This window comes from Pleurodeles waltl, chromosome 4_2 (genome assembly GCF_031143425.1).
Source record: "Pleurodeles waltl isolate 20211129_DDA chromosome 4_2, aPleWal1.hap1.20221129, whole genome shotgun sequence".
NCBI lineage: Eukaryota > Metazoa > Chordata > Amphibia > Caudata > Salamandridae > Pleurodeles > Pleurodeles waltl.
Genome location: NC_090443.1, coordinates 838,128,255 through 838,145,145, shown reverse-complemented (window position 1 = coordinate 838,145,145; position 16,891 = coordinate 838,128,255). Strand labels below are relative to the sequence as shown.

General features: G+C 43.5%; 1 protein-coding gene across 1 annotated transcript in view; it reads left to right on the top strand.

The window, feature by feature from the left end:
* The window catches only part of HOOK1 (hook microtubule tethering protein 1), a 921,358-nt gene that overhangs the window by 14,136 nt on the left and 890,331 nt on the right, over positions 1 to 16,891 (top strand). The window lies entirely within an intron of this gene.

Below are 16,891 nucleotides of genomic sequence, written 5' to 3'. Positions count from 1 at the left end.
GTTGTGCTAGCCTTCTGCTTACTGCTTCTGTCCTGGGAGGGAAAGGACTAGGCTTTGCTTTCTATATCCTGCTTTCCAAGGTTCTCCAAGAGCTTGAACTGAGCGTGCCTCCTGTTAAGAAGTCTCAGAGATATCAAAGTCTTCATCTGCCAAGAGTCCTGACTTGCCAAGTGGTGCCAAATCCAGCCCCTTAGCCCTTGAAAGTGGAAACGGATGTCCTGAGGAAATAAATCCACGTATTGGATCGCCACGGCTGCAAAGCGACGCACCGCTGGGCTTGCATCAGAAGAATCGACGCAGCGCTTGACTTGCGGCAGAAGAATCGATGCAGCGCTTGCCATGTGGTGGAAGGATCGACGCAGCACCTGTAGGACCAACACAGGCGCCTGTTCCACCACAGCTCTGTCATCACCGTGCATCTGGATTTTCCCACACCTCGTCCCTAGGTGTCATTTTCAGGTCAACTCCGTATTGCAGCAAGGGACCGAGGCTGCGTGACCGGAAACTGACGCATCATCTCTCCTACGGGGAGAGAACCGACGCATCACTTCACCTGCCAGTAGAGAACTGATGCACCACCTCCCCCGCTAGTAAGGAAATGACAAATTACTTCCCCTTCCAGTAAGGATCCAATGCATCGCCTCTCTTGCAAGAAAAGAATTGACGCATTACCTCCCTTGTCAGTTAGGAACCGACACATCACCAGTAAGGAATTGATGCATCTCTTTGTTTTCCGGTGCCTCACCTCCTCTGCGGCCTGCATCATCTTTGTTTTTGACACATCCCAGGTACTCTGTGGTAGAAAGAGATAATCATTGATTCCTCTGGATTAAGACTCTTTGCAACTTTTTAAAAGTGATATCTTCGCTTGTGTATGTAGGAGTTTTATCGTTTTGGTCTTGTTTCATTCAGATAAATATTGGCTATTTTTCTAAACTCATATGGAGTCCTTTTGTAGTGTTTTCACTGTGTTACTGTGTGTGTATGTACAAATACTATACACATTGCATCTGAAATAAGCCTGACTGCTTGTGCGAAACTACCAAGAGGGTGAGCAGGGGTTATTTTAGCTGTGTGGCTCTCTTACCCTGACTAGATTGAGGGTCCCTACTAGGACATGGTGCAAATCAATGTCAACTAGAGACCCCATTTCTAACAGTGACACATTTGATAATTATTCCGCTTTGTACAATTTTGGAAATGACCATATTTTACGTTGCATTCCCCCAGATTTGTTAACCTTTTTATGGCTATTGGACTCTGTGCACTTTATCCCTGCTAACCAGAAGTAAAGTGTTTGTACTTTCATTTTAAACATAAAGAACAGATGATGGACGGAATGCTTAACAATGCAACCATTCACCTTCAGTATACAAATTAGTCTTGACCCTGCTCCCCATGAGAACAGTCCAGCCTGAACTGCTGGGCCAGGTCCTCCCTGGACTGGAAACAAGCATCCTCGGACCAGTTTCAAGGTATAACCCCTCATCAACCAGGTTAGTTTGAATCCAGAGGCACAGTGAGCACTGGACCCACATCTGGGCATACCCTTCCCGCTTAGGGGAACAAAAGCAAAAAGAACAGATAATGGGCGGAATGCTGAACAATACAAACATTCACAAAGATCTGAGTTTAAGCCATCGTTTTTTTGCCCACAACGCCACCTGATTTTGGACCCAGCTATATGCAAATCAGTCTTGACTCTGCCCCCCCAATGGGAACAGGTCATGTCCTCCCTGGACCAGAAACAAGCATCCAGGGACCGGTTTTGGGGTATCACCCTCAACAGCCAGTCTAGCTTGAATCTAGAGGCGCAGTGAGCACAGGACCCACGTACATAGGCCAGACCTCCCTTTGCAGTTTAGTGAGCCATGAACAGGCAGAAATGGTGGATAAATATTGACAGGGAAAGTAGTCTGCATCTCTGTGACAATCTGAGAATCCATGTGTGATTTGAGGAACACAGTTCTGTCTTGCTTTAACAAACTTTATTGCTAGTCAGACCCTTTTGGGGCAGAAGGACAGACAGGCTACTCGACCGCCACTTTTGTGGTTGGAGCCTTGTAAGGAAATGCCTCCTTGGCATGGTTACCCCCTGACTTTTTGCCTTTGCTGATGCCAAGTTATGATTTGAAAGTGTGCTGAGGCCTGCTAACCAGGCCCCAGCACCAGTGTTCTTTCCCTAACCTGTACTTTTGTTTCCACAATTGGCACCCCCTGGCATCCAGGTAAGTCCCTTGTAACTGGTACCCCTGGTACCAAGGGCCCTGATGCCAGGGAAGGTCTCTAAGGTCTGCAGCATATCTTATGCCACCCATGGGACCCCTCACTCAGCACAGACACACTGCTTGCCAGCTTGTGTGTGCTAGTGGGGATAAAATGACTAAGTCGACATGGCACTCCCCTCAGGGTGCCATGCCAACCTCACACTGCCTATGAAGTATAGATAAGTCACCCCTCTAGCAGGCCTTACAGCCCTAAGGCAGGGTGCACTATACCATAGGTGAGGGCATAAGTGCATGAGCACTATGCCCCTACAGTGTCTAAGCAAAACCTTAGACATTGTAAGTGCAGGGTTGCCATAAGAGTATATGGTCTGGGAGTCTGTCATGCACGAACTCCACAGCACCATAATGGCTACACTGAAAACTGTGAAGTTTGGTATCAAACTTCTCAGCACAATAAATGCACACTGATGCCAGTGTACATTTTATTGCAACATACACCCCAGAGGGCACCTTAGAGGTGCCCCCTGAAACCTTAACCGACTATCCGTGTAGGCTGACTGGTTTTAACAGCCTGCCACACACCAGACATGTTGCTGGCCACATGGGGAGAGTGCCTTTGTCACTCTGTGGCCAGTAACAAAGCCTGTACTGGGTGGAGGTGCTTCTCACCTCCCCCTGCAGGAACTGTAACACCTGGCGGTGAGTCTTAAAGGCTCACCCCCTTTGTTACAGCACCCCAGGGCACTCCAGCTAGTGGAGTTCCCCGCCCCCTCTGGCCACGGCCCCACTTTTGGCGGCAAGGCCGGAGAAGATAATGAGAAAAACAAGGAGGAGTCACTGACCAGTCAGGACAGCCCCTAAGGTGCCCTGAGCTGAGGTGACTCTCACTTTTAGAAATCCTCCATCTTGCAGATGGAGGATTCCCCCAATAGGGATAGGAATGTGCCCCCCTCCCCTCAGGGAGGAGGCACAAAGAGGGTGTAGCCACCCTCAGGGCTAGTAGCCATTGGCTACTAACCCCCCAGACCTAAACACACCCCTAAATTCACTATTTAGGGGCTCCCCAGAACCTAGGAACTCAGATTCCTGCAACCTAAGAAGAAGAGGACTGCTGAACTGAAAAACCTGCAGAGAAGACGGACACACCAACTGCTTTGGCCCCAGCTCTACCGTCCTGTCTCCCCACTTCTAAAGACACTGCTCCAGCGACGCGTTCCCAGGGTCCAGCAACCTCTGAAGCCTCAGAGGACTACCCTGCATCTAGAAGGACCAAGAACTCCTGAGGACAGTGGCTCTGTTCCCCAAAGACTGCAACTTTGCAACAAAGAAGCAACTTTGAAACAACACACGTTTCCCGCCGGAAGCGTCAGACTTTGCACTCTGCACCCGACCCCCCCGGCTCGACTTGTGGAGAACAAACACCACAGGGAGGACTCCCCGGCGACTACGAGACCGTGAGTAGTCAGTGTTGACCCCCCTGCACCCCCACAGCGACGCCTGCAGAGGGAATCCCGAGGCTCCCCCTGACCGCGACTGCCTGATTCAAATACCCGGCGCCTGGTAAAGACTCTGCACCCGCAGCCCCCAGGACCTGAAGGATCCGACCCCCAGTTCAGGAGCGACCCCCAGGTGGCCCTCTCCCTTGCCCAGGTGAACCCCCCCCTTGCCTGCCTGCATCGCTGACGAGACCCCTTGGTCTCCCATTGATTTATATTGCGAACCCGACGCCTGTTTACACACTGCACCCGGCCGCCCCCGTGCTGCTGAGGGTGTACTTTCTGTGTGGACTTGTGTCCCCCCCCCCCCGGTGCCCTAGAAAACCCCCCTGGTCTGCCCTCCGAAGACGCGGGTACTTACCTGCTGGCAGACTGGAACCGGGGCACCCCCTTCTCCCTTGAAGCCTATGCGTTTTGGGCACCACTTTGACCTCTGCACCTGACTGGCCCTGGGCTGCTGGTGTGGTAACTTTGGGCTTGCTCTGAACCCCCAACGGTAGGCTACCTTGGACCCAAACTTGAACCCCGTAGGTGGTTTACTTACCTGCAAAAACTAACAAACACTTACCTCCCCCAGGAACTGTTGAAAATTGCACTGTCTAGTTTTAAAATAGCTACATGTAATTTATGTGAAAACTGTATATGCTATTTTGCTAATTCAAAGTTCCTACATGAAATACCTTTCATTTGGAGTAAATCTTGAACCTGTGGTTCTTAAAAAAAAACTAAAGAAAATATATTTTTCTATACAAAAACCTATTGGCCTGGAGTTGTCTCTGAGTGTGTGTTCCTCATTTATTGCCTGTGTGTGTACAACAAATGCTTAACACTACTCCTCTGATAAGCCTACTGCTCGACCACACTACCACAAAATAGAGCATTAGAATTATCTCTTTTTGACACTATCTTACCTCTAAGGGGAACCCTTGGACTCTGTGCATGCTATTTCTTACTTTGAAATAGTACATACAGAGCCAACTTTCTACAAGGCTTTTACCACTTCTATCCCGGGACCTGACCTACTGTTGATTTGCAGTCTGGTCACCAGGTACACCCCATCCACACTTGACTCTCAGCATTGTGAGGGTGAGCAGTCCAAAGCGCCTTAGGGAGATAGTATAGGGTGGCTAAGACTTAGAGCTGAAACAGTCATGAAAAAAGACCCAATGAATATTGTCCAGGTCAGTGCTAATTTTGTAAAAGGGAAGTACTTTAAAAAATATACACAAATCCTCAATACTACACCCGGTTATTGGCTGTAGACACGGGAGTTTAAGAATCAAGTGCAGTTAAGCAAAGCAGACCTAGACTAATCAGGCATAAACTACAGTGCAAAAGAAACCTCATGGTTGTGTGTGTGAGTAGATTACCTATTGGTGAAATATGGATATGTCATAAATTCTCCACCACTTAGGCTTGTTGTGCTGTTATGTAGTAACTTCCCTCGCACAATTTTCAGTAACCTGGGTAAAAATTCTCTTTGGGCATATTTGTTTAGCATGTTACTTTTAGTTCGTGGTTCTAAGGCAGGTCGCAATTCTGATGACATGATTAGTAGGTACCACCACTCTGCTCGGGTACCAAGGTGTAGATTGGCTGGTCAGGTGATTACTAGAATTTTTCCTAACCTGTCCGACGGTAGCAGAGAGGATTTTACCTCTCCTTGTAGCATCTCTAATTTTGTAGTTGCTTTGGTACATATTTATTTTGTTTACACGCTTCCAGCCAAGTACATGGTCATCAGCCAACACATGTTTCGTTCCCTTTGGGACTTTTTCCAGACTGTGTGTTGTAAACAAATATGTAAACTGTGTAAGTGAGACCAACCTGACATTGAAAGCTGTTTGTTTCATACATGAGTTATATGTATTGCATCCTCTTGATGGTACAAGCAGAATTTGAAAGTGAATCAGAGTGAGAGCGCCATAGCAGACTTAAAATGCTCCTAACACATGACAAATACTACAGGACTGTTGGAATATTAAAGAACAGTCAAGATGTAAAAATAAAAATAAAAAATACATTGCTGTGTGTATAGGCAGTATCTGTGATAGAGCACCATGTTGTGCGGCAAAAGGTGAACCTGAGACCACTAAACATGCACCAGAGAGAAAAAGGAAATGTGACTCAAAAAGAATAGAATATCCTCTATCACAAACTAAATAAAACAGTGAAGAGTAGAAAACATGTAATTGTGACCTGAGGTTGTAATAGTTCAAACTGGCAAATAGTTCACAAAACTTTGCAACACGATTCGGTTCAGAAGAATTTAGCTGATTTGTGTGCTGATACGAAAAAGGACAATGAATAAAAGTTACTTTAGTTGGTAATCCTCACTGAAGGACCCCCCCATGTGATTATAAACTGCATTCCTTGTTCCTTTATCACTAATACATGAAGTAAGACGGTAGAAGTGCTGGAGTACATGTTTCCTATAGGTGATATACATTGAAAAAAGGGGGACGGGGTTCCTAAGAATTCATGTCTGCCTATTAATTTGTTTATGGAGAAAAAGGGTAATAAGAGACCCACTTTTCTTATGGCCTATTCAACTGTTAGATTCTTCCTAATGCCAAATGTAGTTATCCTCACTATTTGTCCTCACCTGAATATGTTCCAAGCTCTAAACAAAAATGAGGAGTATTTAATTTATTGACAATAAAATACTAATTGCCACCACCATACCAAATGAAAAGTTATCTCAAACCCCACCTCATAGTGAAGTTGTGTTGCTATTCAGTCATAGACAACACAATCTTAGAAAGTCCTGTTAAACTGTAAAAAGAATTAGTTGTCACAAAATTGCTGATTTAAGACATATTGTAGAAATTATTAATAGGCTATCAATTGTTCTGATAGAACCCACCCCACACAATCACCAGAGGGTAAAGACGGTAGGGCAGTTATCTCATAAGACCTCATACTTCATATGACTATAAACAGTCACCTGGCACAGAAATTATTTATAGTAATTAAAAGAAATAACCCCCTGGGGGAATTATCATGCTATCCACCACTCAATTCTCTCATCATACATTCATTCACTCAAATGATCAGTCTTAATAAAGGAATATCAACATTTCATGTTTATTAAATAATCCCATACACAATAAAAAAACATTAAAAACTGACAATCATAAAAAAGCCAACAGGCCCCACAGGGGACCTCTATACAAGCTCTGGCCTAACGAAATTGGGAGACCACACACAAGACACCCTCCCTGGTCTATTGTCTTTTTGCTGTCCCAAATCAGGTATAAAGTGGCCAATTGATTCATGCAATCAATATCTCAGCTGTTCTTTGCCAGTTCCATTGAGTACAGCAATTCATCTAGCATTGACGCGTTTTGGTGGTTTTTGTCAGTCCTTTTTACCTCCTTCCTGAGGACGATTTTATATTCTCCCATTCCATATTCATTCAATATCTGTACAAGAATAAAAATTACCAAATAAAAAAATACGAATTCCGATCCTACACTCCATTACTTAAGAAGCCCTAAATTCGTCACCCATAGCTTCCCAATTCCACACGGGCTTTGTTTATCACTCCTCATTCTAAAATATCACTCCTATCCTATTTCTTATGCATTTAAAACAAAACCACATTGATATTAAGTTTCTTTGAGAGCTCAAACTTTAAAATTTAAAATTATAAGCAACAGGATTTGTAAGCCCATCTAGTTCACTACTTACATTTTGTTATACACTACCCCCGTTATTTGAGTTCTTCCTGCAACAGTGAGAGAAGGTTATTGCAAGTCACAGAGCTATGTTTGATTGTGCTCCCGCCATTAACATAGTTTAAATAAAAGAACGATTCTCCAAAACTTTAAATAAAACCCTACTGGTAACAGTAAGGTGAAGTTATTGAAAGTCACAAGGCTTTGTTTGTTATTGCTTCCACCATCAACATAGTTTGAATGAGAGAAAAGATTCTCAGAACTTACCTGTGTCATGTATTTCACAAAATGAAATGTAGGCCAAATGCACCTGAGCATCTTGGATGCTTAAGAACCATGGGTTCCATGGAGTTAGAGCGAGAACTGCGCTAACCTCTAAACTGTTAGTCTCTGGATATAAAAACGTCAGACTTTATGGTACAAGAAAGGTATAAGTAGAGTAGTGAAAAAAGCAAGGGAGTGCATACTTACGTCAGAGATATCAGACTTTAGATTCCACAGTATAGTCCACAGTAATTGCAAGCAACATGAGGTGTCTATCTATTCTTGATTCATTTCTATAATATCTGTATTTATACCACACAGTGTGGCGTGGTCATTTGTACAATGATGGTATTATCCCTATAGTTTACATCATGCAAGTGTACAATCTCTGTGACAGATGCAAGGACGATACTTACTATTCCATTAATGTCTATTTGACCACTCCATAACAGGCCTCACCATATAGGTACTTGAGCAGTTAAAACACATAGTATGATGGTCATTGAGAGCATATCCCATATATAGGTAGTACACATAAAAGGTGATTGCATTTAAGAATGTTCACATAGTGGAGAGAGAGGAATCTCTAGTAAAATACTGATATTACACACATATCTATGTATACATATCTCTCTCTCTCTCGCTATATATATATATATATATGTATATATATATATATATATATTCCCCGAAACAAACATAGGTTAGAGGGACGTTATAGTTAGGCTCACATTTTAAATGTACAAAAACATAGAAATTCACCAGTTACAGTTAGAGTTATCTCTAGTAACTATAACTCGTGCCCTAAGGTAACTGCAGCTCTCGCCCTTGCCATGCACAGTATTTTCATCACAAAGTTTACTGTAAATATCACATTTATATTATCAATGATGTTATCAAAGGTGCATGAGTGCAGTCATTTATGGGGTAATTAGCAGTGCATGACAGGGGTGCGAGTTATAGTTACCTTAGAGCACAAGTTACAGTTACTTGAGATAACTATAACTATAACAGGTGAATTTTTATGGTTTTGTACATTTAAAATGTGTGCATAGCTCCAACATCCCTGTAACCTTTGTTTTTTTAAAAGTGAATTTCTATGTTTAAAAAAATTCTATTTCCTAACTAAAATGTCACTATAACCGTTGTTTTCTTCAGTGAATTTCTATGTTTTGTTAACGTAAAATAATTTTCATTACAATATCTTAATCCAACCACCAGGCCGTGCGCAGTGGCAACTGGCCACAGGCCCTGCAGCCAACCCCTAACCACCCAACCCCACACTGGGCACGGCCTTTGGCCATGCACAGTGGGAGTTCGCTGAGGCCTGTCTCTCTGGGTGTGAGAATAGATGTGACAGGGTGAATCTGGATGTGAGAGCGGCTGTAAGAGTGTCTGTCTGGGTGTAAAAGTGGGTGCTTCAGTGTTTTTTAATGGGTCTGAGAGGGTACGTCAGTGTCAGTGTGGGTCTGTGAGTGGGTTTATGAGAGTTTCAGTGGGTCTGTGCAGGGGTGTGGAATTTATTAAAATATCTACTTGTCCAGGGGACAGGTTGCTTCTCAAATCTACTTGTCCTGTAAAAAGATCTACTTGTCCCTTTGGTGCCATGTAGTGTGGCGACAAATTATGGCAGCAATCTCATTATGAAGAGCTCTGATAATAGCCTCTCTGATTATGCCAGGGCTACTACCATAGTAGGGCTTGAATACTTGCAGTTTCAACCCCTACTGTAGCAATTTCCTTATTTTGCCACCTTTCTGCAGATCTGCATACTGGGGCTGGAGGAAGCAGTAAGCAATAGTTCCAGGGCTGGAATGCCTTTGAGTCTGCAAAACCTACTCACCTGCATGTTTTAAAGATTTTCACCAGCTTCTCTAATATTTTCCCATAATAAGAAAGGTTGGACATTTACTCCTGACAATGGCAGAATTAGAACTTCTTCCAGGGTTGGGAAGAAAGTGGCTGGAGGGAAAATGAACTTGCAAATGCTCAATAGATTTTCACATGAGCAAATCTACACATGCGTATTTACCCATGCTAAAATACAGTTCACAAATATTTTATAGGGGTACGACATATACCATGGGTGCACTTTTGTGACTTTCTTTAAGAATTTGGGGCCACATGTAGGTAGGTTCAGATTCGCGACTCGCAATTTGCGAGTTGCAAATCCGAATGTAGGATGGTGTCCCTGACACCATCTGTGATTCGCAAGGGCTTCGCAAATGCCCACCTAATGAATAATCATGAGGTGGGTCGCAATTTGCAACCCCCTTGCGAATAGTGGCCCTCACAGGGATGGTGGCCTGCTGGAGACAGCAGACCATCATGTCTGTGACTGCTTTTCAATAAAGCAGTTTCTTTTTTTTTTGTAATGCAGCCCATTTTCCTTAAAGGAAAACGAGATGCATTACAAAAACGAAAAAACGCGAAAGTGTTAGCACCCATTTGAAATGGGTGCAAACTGCGAATGGTTTGCGCCCGCGTTCGCGGTCACAAAACAATCCTACATTGCACTGCTAGTCGCAATTAGGAAGGGAACACTCCTTCCTAATTGCGACAACCCGTTTTGCGATTCGGTAACCAGGTTACCGAATCGCAAAACTGGGTTTGTGCATTGCAATGTGCTTTTTGCACGTCGCAAACAGCGAAAGTCGCTGTTTGTGACATGCAAAAAGCTACCTACATGTGGGTCTTGGTCCCTAATTAGATCTGGTGTTAACAAAGACATTTTGTTTTTATTATACTTATATTTATTTCTCTTTCGGCTGGCTTTACTGTGAGTGATCGCATTCTGCTCTTCCACAAGGAGTATATTGGCACACAAAGTAGTTTTGTTCAGTGTCAGGAACTACAGTGGCAATCAGTGACGTAACGAAACTGGAGGGTGCCCCTTTGCAAAGAACATGGAGGAGCCCCCTCTCCAGACTCACTCAGGGCAGGTGCTGTGCTGAAGGGGCCCCCTGGAGGGTGGCTGCGGGGCCTTTGTTATGCCACTGGTGGCAACGTGTGCTTTTAGAGTTCAAAAACTTTTTTTTTTTTTTTTGCCAGTGTTTGTTACAATGTTGAGGGCCTGGTAGCTCCCACAACAATAAAATGTTACAAAAGCCATGTCAAAACAAGACACGCATTGATGAAACTAAAAGACTTATAAAAATATGTCAGATCAGTTGGCTTTGTCAGTGTTTGTTTATTTTCATGCTTCCCATACTCGTGTTGAAAATGGTTACACTGATTTTCCATTAGAAATATTTTTGGGAAATACTAGCATGCATCAACACATTTTACTAAATGACACTTCATTTGCATCTAATCAGAGAGCATTCTGGGAGCATTATACTTAGTCTCATAGCCTAAACTTTTCAAACATGTGTATACACGTTTTTTTTTTTGTACTGGAACCAACGTCAATAGTGAAGTGTGACCTTAAAACATTTATTTACAGCACTCACCCTAATAATGAAGGCTTTCAAATAATGAACCATAAATACAAGTTCGAACAGCATTATCTTTTGGAAATATATTACCTCAACTGCAGAGAGTTCCACTCTCTGTAAACAAGCAGTCAAATGGCTTGTGCTGCAGAGGGTTGGGCCTACTTGTCCCAAGGACAAAGTAAACATAAAAACTGGTTGCCCTTGACCCCAAACAAGATGTCCCGGGCGTCGGGCGATAGGAATTCCACATCCCTGCTGTGAGTGGGTGCGTAAGTGGGTGTGTGAGTAGGAGAAAGAGATTGAAAGAGAGAAATAGAGAGATTTTTAGGCTTTGATGGATGATATAGTTAGAATGACATATTTCTGGACAAATTGAAAAGGAAAATGTATTTGTCAATGAAGAGGAATAAAACTTTTGAAGTTTAAAACACGGGCACACCTGGAGTAGAACCCTCAACATTCAGTGATAATCTGTTGCCTTAACCTTTAGGCCATAGGTGACTCCTTACTATGATGCTTTCAGACATACCTATGACAGTCAACCCACACATGTGATTGGAAAAAAATACGAATGTTCCATCACTCGGAAGGTTTAACATTCAAAACACTAGTAAATAAACACACTGCCAAGCGATATTCGGCTTTGAGCCTTCAGCCTACTCAGTGACAGCACAAGACCTTGACCATTAGGCCAGAAGTGACTGTTCTGTTCTGCATCTAAAGGTAACTATAACAATTGTACTAAACATTTTGCTAGTCTAACTCTGTGAAGTCATTGCATGGAGAGACCATTGCAATGACAATCTCTCTCTCTGTCTCTCTCTCTCTCTCTCTTTCTCTCTATCTCTCTGTCTTCCATCCTGTTTTGGGATCAAAGAGAGAGAGAGTGACAGGACCGCAGGGAGAGCCTGAAGAACCCTAAGGTTCTATCCGGCTCCCCACGTTCTGTGGAAGGCCGCATTGCTCCCACAAGCACGGAGCTGCATTAAACAGCAGCTCCCTGCTTGTGGAGCAATATTTTCATCTGTTTCCTTGCATGCATACTTGCGGCAGGGAAACAGATGAAAACTCTGCTTTCTGCCAGCGTAGCTGTTTGACAAATCCTGCTGTCAGAAAGCGAACTTTGTGTGCTTTTTCTTGGTGGGAGCTGTTAGCTTCCACCAATCAAAAGTAAACAGCTATGTCCCAGGGTTGGGCACCCCGGCCATAGCGGTAGCCGGCCCTCAAGGATGGCAGTGCCCTGGGCCATCAATGGCTCCTCGAGTGGGGCCGCGCGGCCCCCCTTCAGTGTAATCTAGTCCTGATGAGGTGGTGGTTCCCAGGAGTCTGAAACTGACCCCTGCATTACACTACATTAAGGCCCCAGGGAGGTGGTGGTCCTTGGTGCTGCAGGAGGGCTGCGCAGCCCCCCAGCACAGAATTACAATCAAGCCCCGGGGAGGGGGCTGTCCCCAGGGGTGTTGAGGTGGGCGCACGCCCCCCCAGCATATACTCCAAAAAGCCCTGGGTAGATGGCGGTCCCCGGGGGGGGGTCTGCAGGACCCCCCCATATATTAGTCAAGGCATTTTGCCCCAGAAAGGTGGTGTTCCTCAGGAGGAAGGGGCTGCGCGCCCTCGCTTCAATATGAACAAAGCCCCAGGGAGGTGGCGGTCCCCAGGGAAAATATAAGCCCTGGAGGGGTGCCCCGTGTGCCCCCGTCTTATATTTCCCATGCCCTCGGGACCTGGTCCACCCGGGGGCTTATTGAAAAACAAGCGCAGGACACTGCACTTCTTTTTTTTTCTTAAATTATTACCATGAACTTGTGACAACATCAGATATTTGCGATAACATTGTTTTTAAAATTGTTGTTTTGCCCGGGGGTGGTCCCTCTGGGACCCCAGCATCAGAGCTTAGGCATCAGGGTGTTTCTACCCTGGCCTCTTTTCCTCTTTATTTTTGTTTTTGTTGGGACTTGGTTGAAAATTGTAGCCCCCAGCTGGGTCAGGTCCCTGGGGCATGCAGTTTATAAAAAAAAATGGAGGAGAACACACAGGGCCCCTCTCCAAGGCCTTAATAATGCCCCTGGTGCCACCACCTCCCCAGGGCTAATGAAAATATTAAGTGGATGGCCGTGTGGACCCCCCGGGACCACCACCTTCTTGGGGCTACACAGAAAAATTATATGGGGGGGCAGGCGGACCCCCTCTGGGTGTCCTGTGGCAAATACAAAGATAATATAGGGGGCCCCATGGACCCCCATACCCTGGGGACTACCACCTTTCTGAGGCCTTTTCCATTTTTAAAGAAGGGAGGGTGACCTTGTGCCCCCCTCACAAGTCATATATGGCCCCGGGGACGACCACCTCCTGGGGCCAGCCCATGCAGAACAACGGAGAGGGCTACACACCTCCCCTCCTGGATTATCCACCCTCCCAGGGCTTGTTCCTGCTATCTCCCAAGGTGCCAACCCTCAGGAGATAGCTATTTGCTTTTGCTTTGCAGGAGCTGTGACAGCTCCTGCCAAGCAATCAAACACTTTGCTTCCAGCAAGTGGGAGGTGTCAAAATGCTCCTGCTTGCTAGAAGTGGAGTTTCATTTCTTTCCCTGCCTCCAGAAATGAAAGTATTGCAAGGAGCTGCATTTCCAGCAGCTCATTGCAAGTGGGAGCAATGCCGGCTCCCACAGAGGATGGGGAGCCAGGTGGAACTGCGGGGGCATTGAGCCTCCCTCTGCGGTCCCCGACATTTAAAAAAAAAATGTGAATCCTGCTATCCATGTTTGTCTTAGATAAGTATGCAGGGCAGGATTCATTCTGGCACAATGCTTATTTCACAGAAATGAAAACTCAACAGGAAGAATTTACAGATATGAACAAATCAAGTTCCTATGTGAAGTACTAATCAACCTAATTTCATGGACCTAGTCAAGGCACAGCAAGTGTCTTTTTACTGCATTTCCACCTTGAAAAGCTATCTGTAAACCTTGATGGAGGTGTTTGCATTCTTGCCTTTTTCGAGTACAGTATCTCACGTAGTGACTGTGACCAGTGGATTCTTTCTTGTCATCCACTGCTGAGACCAGAGATTGTTTTCTCTTTTAAAAACTAGAAGTATGTAAAATGGCCTAGAAGCCCTACCCATTCCCCCCCCCCCAATACATTTGTGGTATGCATTGTCTTCCCGCCCTTTTCCCTCGATAATGGACAGCTTACTAAAAAGCCTACCAAGTGCTTGTCCCTCTGTTTTTGGAAACACATACTTGATGCAGAGGAATATGATCACATCTGCACCAAACTAAGAAGCACTTCTCTTAAGTACAAATCAACCAAGTGTGTTTCTTTGTAGTTTTACCTTGAAAAGTTATTTATCTGATGAAGACGCTTGAGGAACAATTATATTGACAACTTTAGAGACACACACGATCACTGGAGACATTACTTTGGTGTCCTTCATGCTGCTGTGGTGTAGAGGATGCCCTATATATTTACCCAATGACGTATCACTTACTAATTACCCAGTAGAAAGTATTCCAGTTGGGTAGTCCACACATTGGCACAGGGATGGGTGGAAGGCTGTGCGCAGCGGTGGTTGGATTAACATAAAGTAATAAAAATATCTTTAAGTTATAAAAAACAGAAATTAATTGAAAAAACACAAAGGTTACAGGGACGTTATAGGTAGGAAATAGAATTAAAAAAAACATAGAAATTCACTTAAAACAATCCAAAGGTTACAGGGATGTTATATTTAAGTTTTTAATTTACTTGCACAAAACCATAGAAATTCAGCAGTTATAGTTATGGTTAGCCTAAGTAACTATAACTCGTGCCCTAGGGTAACTATAACTTACACCGTCGCCATGCATTGCTAAATACCCCACATATGCCAACATTTATGACATCTCTGTTAACATCATTTATAATATCAGTGTAATATTTGCAGTAAAATTATTGAGGAGAAAAGTGTGCATGGTGTGGGCGTGAGTTATAGTTACCTTTGGCCCGAGTTATATTTACTTCAGCTAACGATGATTACAACTGCTGAATTTCTATGATTTTGTGCTAGTAAATTCAGACCTTAACTATAATGTCCCTGTAACCTTTGTTTTTGAAGTGATATATATATATATATATATATATATATATATATATATGTATATTAAGGTCATTGTGTTGTATAAAGACATTTCCAGGGTCCACTGCCATAAGTTTGATAATTCAGTTAGCTTCCAACCTCCTGAAAACCAGCTCTCTGTTCCCTCCCTGTGGGTGGGGTTTCATATGCTCTATTGCATGGAATCTCAAATCCATTATTTCATCAAGGTTTTGTGCAGTCATCAAGTATTTTGCAATGGGATAAGTTGTATCTCCATTTCTGATCACATGTATGTGCTCTTGTATACTGATAGTGCTGCCAGTGTATATGAAGTTACATTGACATGTAATACAATACACCACTTATTTGATGTTACAATTAATACATTCCATAATGCTATGTTTCTCATGTGTTGTCATGGAACGTTTTCAGTTTGTCAACAGGATATCAACACATATTTCAGCTAACCCACTTCTAAAAACCATGTAATCAATGGAGCAACCATGTTGTGCTCCATTGTGTGTTGGAAGGTTGCATGAAAATTTGGCAGAACTTATCTCTGATGGTTTGTGCCCTACTATGCTGGGATTCTTATTAAGCTATTAAGCACTTTCAGGAGTTAAGCATCTATAGTTAATACATGCCAGTGTCTTTTAAATAGTCTGTATAGTTTATGGCTTTGGCTACTCTAAGGAGTAAGGAGCAAGTTCTGTCTTCTTTGTGGTCATGATCTTACGTCTGGCAATTTCCAAGAGTTCTGGGGAGTAGCCCCTTGCTTTAAATCTGTTCTCCATATTTTGCAATTCTTCTAGGAAGACATCATCCTGACTACAGTTTAGTTTGAGTCTAGTCATCTGATCGAGTAGGATAGCCTAAACTTGTCATTTTGCATGTGCATTATTCACATGAAGTACTGAATTGCTTCCTGTCTGTTTGCTGTAAAGTTTAGAATGTAGCCGGTGTTTCTGAATTTACAAATGCACATCGAAAAATTCTATAGTTGTCTTGTAGTTATTAATGAACTGAATTTTATAGTCATCATTATTTAAATATGTGAAAAATTATTTTAAGGACAATTCAGTTCCTGTCCATATAGGGATGGTATTGTCTATATACCTGGCCCAGTACAGTACATGTCCTGTTAAGTCTGGTGGTCCACAAGGCCAGATGTGTAGTTGTTCGAAATAGCCAATGCAACGGTTTGCAAATAACTGTAGAAATTTTAACCCATGGCCACCCCATAACAATGCCTATACCATTCAATGTTATGGAGAAAACATTATTGTGCAGTAAGAGTAATCATCTCCAAGAAGATATCATAATACTTCAGCAAGGTTGCATGCCTTTGGCTTTAAAATGTTTGATGGCTTGCAAACCTCTCTCTCGGTATGCTGGTATACAGGGCTTTGACGTCTAATGTGGCCAATGTTAGTTCATTTGAACACATGATGTCCATCAATTTGTTCAGTAGGTCCTTTGTTTCTTGTATATATGCAGGGAAATTCTGTACAAAAGGTTGTAAAAAGATGTTGATATATTCAGATGATCTTTCTGTCAGTGTTCCAGTTCCTGAAATAATTGGTCTCCCAGGGGGAAATGTGCCCAGGGTTGTAATGACCCCCAAAGTCTTTGTTCATGTGATGGATCCACATTGCAGGTAGTAATAGGCACACCTCAAACTGGGGCACTGACAACTCAATAAAATGTGA